Source organism: Rhea americana, unplaced genomic scaffold, assembly GCF_003343005.1.
Source record: "Rhea americana isolate MKP2758 unplaced genomic scaffold, rheAme1 scaffold_51, whole genome shotgun sequence".
NCBI classification, from domain to species: Eukaryota; Metazoa; Chordata; class Aves; order Rheiformes; family Rheidae; genus Rhea; species Rhea americana.
The window spans coordinates 5,347,546-5,350,720 of NW_028186657.1; positions in this window are offsets into that span (position 1 = coordinate 5,347,546).

The window sequence follows — 3,175 nt, forward strand, 5'->3', positions numbered from 1 at the left end:
CCCCTCTGCCATCGGCACGCGGGCCAGGCGCAGCCGAGCCCCCGCACCCTGCGCCCCTTCTGCATCTCCCAGGCGCCCCAAACCCACAGTCCACCCGCAGCCCCRGGAGCGCTGTCAGCACCCTTTCCAGGATATATTCCTGCCCCCAGCCAGACAAGCACCCTCAGGAGGCTCCTTGGGTGTCGGAACAGCATCAGGGCTGCCCTCGTTTTGACAGCTGAGTGAAGCAGCCCAGATTCCCACCCTGGGCACCCAGCTCCCYGGCAGGGCCGACCAGGGTGCTGCCAGCCTGTCGCCTCCCCAGCGGTGTTTGCACAGCTGCCCCGAGCCAGCTGCACGCTCCCCAGCCAGGCTCCCACCTGCGCAGTGACGTGGGGCTGGCGGACAGGCAGGCGCCAGGTCTGAGGACGTCACCCCAGGGTTGAGATTGGGAAAGGAGAAGACCCCAGGTCTGGCGCGATCCTGTCCTCCGCTCTGCACAGAGCAAGGGTGATGGGCGCAGGAGGAGAAATCGCTCCGGAGAGAGCCCGGGACTGAGCCACAGGCTCCCCTCCCCGTGCTGTGAATGCAGCCAGCCTTCCTCCTCGCCAGCCAGAGGTCTTCCTCGCAAGACCTGCGGCTCAGCAGGGATCTGCCTGGCCGCCAGCCGCCTTCCCCGTGCACTCGGCAGGTGGGGGCTGCCCATCCGCCGCAGTAGCCCGGGGCCGCGGCGGGGGCCGGGGCCGGGGCCGGATGCGGCTCTCCCCTGCCGGGACAGCGGGCTGGAGCTGTTCCCCGCTGCGGCAGCAGGCAGCAGATCTCGCTGTGCTAACGCTCCCTTTAGGCACTGGCAGGAGGCCGCRCTGGATGCAAATCCAGAGCGAAAAGCCCCTGCAGACAGCACTATTACGCAGGGCTCGCGATCCTTTTTGCTTAATGGGAGGCATTTTTCTGTTTCATTTCCCCTACCCTTGGAGCTGAAACTGCCTTTCTGCAGCAAAACAAGCCAAGCCAAAGAAATCCTGCTCCTTTTCCAGCTCACAGACTCCCCTCCCTCCCCAGCCGAGAGAAATGCCCACCGCACAGGCCTCCTTTCACTCAGGATGGGTCACATCACCGGAGGGACAACGCGTTCCCCCCACCGCTTTTCTCCTTCTGGCTCCACATCCCCATCCCCGGGGCTGCACTGGCTCCGGGCTGTGGGTTGGGTCGTCCGTCCTCATTCACCAGCCCCAAATTCGCAGGGGTCCGGCGGGAGCTCTGGGCAGCGCGTGCGGCTCCGGCTGCATCTAAATGCAAAGCGTTCCCACGGCCCCCTCCATCCTCTCCCCGAGGCTCCCGGCTGCCTTCGCTCGCTTGGCCTGCTTCAAGGTTGAGCTAAGTCCACCAGTCATTACTTGGTAATTAAGCTCTTAATTAGTGGGCTGGTTTCCTCTTAGAGCCCTGCCAGCCTCCCTTGCCGCTGGGCTCAGACGGAGCGTGCAGTCCCGGCAGCCCACGCGGGCCCCTCCACGACAGCGCCGGCCACGGGTCCGAGGCGGTTTTCCCACCTCCTCTGCTATCTGTCTCGGGCAGGCCGGCCCGGCGGAGCCGCTCCGTGTGGCCGGGGSCCCCCACTGCCCAAAGGTCATTTGCTGCAGGTCCAAAAAGTCGCCCGGAGCAAGGCAGACACGTGTCCGGGGTYAGCAAGGTGCTCGGGAGCGAGGAGCAAAGTGGGGCAGGCATCCTGGCCATGGAGGATGCTTCAGCTTCAATACCCTAAGCCTAGCAAATATCCCAACTTCTGAGCCTAAAAAATATCAATACTGAAGATATTCCCACCCCCCCAAAAAAAAATCTCTTGGCCACTCGCTCCGCAGGCGGGCGCCCCTCTGCCCCCTCTCTCCCGGCTGCGTATCTGCTTCTGGGCTCGGGCTTCCACCAGCCGCCAGAAACGCGGCGAACCACRGCAAACCGGCCGTGACGAGCCCCTGTCCTCGGCGCGATTGCAGGGGCTGCCCTGCAGCGCTCCGGATTTCGTGGATTCATYACACGTCAGCTCCCGTTAGCCGTGAAGGGAGGCTTCTCCCGGCCGCACGGCGACGGCGCGCGCGGGCTCGCTCAGCCGCGCCGCGCCGGCCGGCACTGAGCCGTCCCCCGTCCTGCTGCCGGGCYGGGCCGGCGGGGTGCACGAGGCGACTTGGGCTAATCCGAGCGGAAGCTAATTGTGTTTCATTGAGGTTTTATCTCTGCAACTGGCAACACTCCTCCAGGAGATTTAGTGGGAAGTTGTCTGGTCCCTGCCAAGAAGGCTGTTTTTCTAGGGAAAGCACATTATGCATCAAAGTTGAAATTCAAATCCCTTTTCCTCCTCTCCTCGAGCGTATTTATGAGGCTCCAGTTATTCCTTGGTGCATCGTTGCTTGCAGGGAGCCCGCAGCCTGCCCTCTAACATCTTTGCRGGAGCTCAGGAAAAGCTCCTGAGATAACGCGCTTCGCCCGAACCTTTCCCTCCTTTTCGGTTTCCCCCCGGCGGTGAAAGCGTCGCTGCGCTGAGCGAGGGGCCCGGCAGCGGGGGGGGGGTCCGGGGAGGGGGCGGCGGGCGCACCGGGTTTCCGGGGGCGCGAACCGGCGCGGCTTGCCCGGCGGCAGCCCGGGCGGGGGGGGGCGGCGCGGGACGACGCTCCTTGCCCCCCTTCCCGGCAGCCCGTCCCAATGCGTCAGGACAGGCCCAGCGTCTGCAGCAGCTGGAAAATCACGCTCCGTTTCCAAAAGGGAAAGCAAAGTGTAAATCTCCCTCTCAGACGCACGTTTGCTCCTCTGCAGCGAGGAAAGTGGTGAAGGCTTTAATTTCAGAGCTGGGAGGGAGAGAGAGAGAGAGAGAGAGACAATAATATATCAGCAGCACCCCGATCGCAGAGAAAGAAAACATCAATTCTGGGATTACACAAGCGGCCACCGCGATTTCTCCCTCCCTGTCTGTAACCCAGAAATAGTGCAGGTTTCCCGGCTGAGCCCGCAGCTCTTACCTCCCGCTCCCAGCGGTGGCTGGGGGGAAATTCGGTTGCCGTCCGCCCTTCCCTGGCGGCAGAGGTGATTATCGTGCCCGTGTTTGCCCAGGAGTGCTGGGACCGGGGGAAGAGCGCGGTCGGCGCGGGAGGCAGGGCGTTCCCTCCCCCTCCGGCTGGATTTTGCATTCAGCACGGGCCGTCCGCAG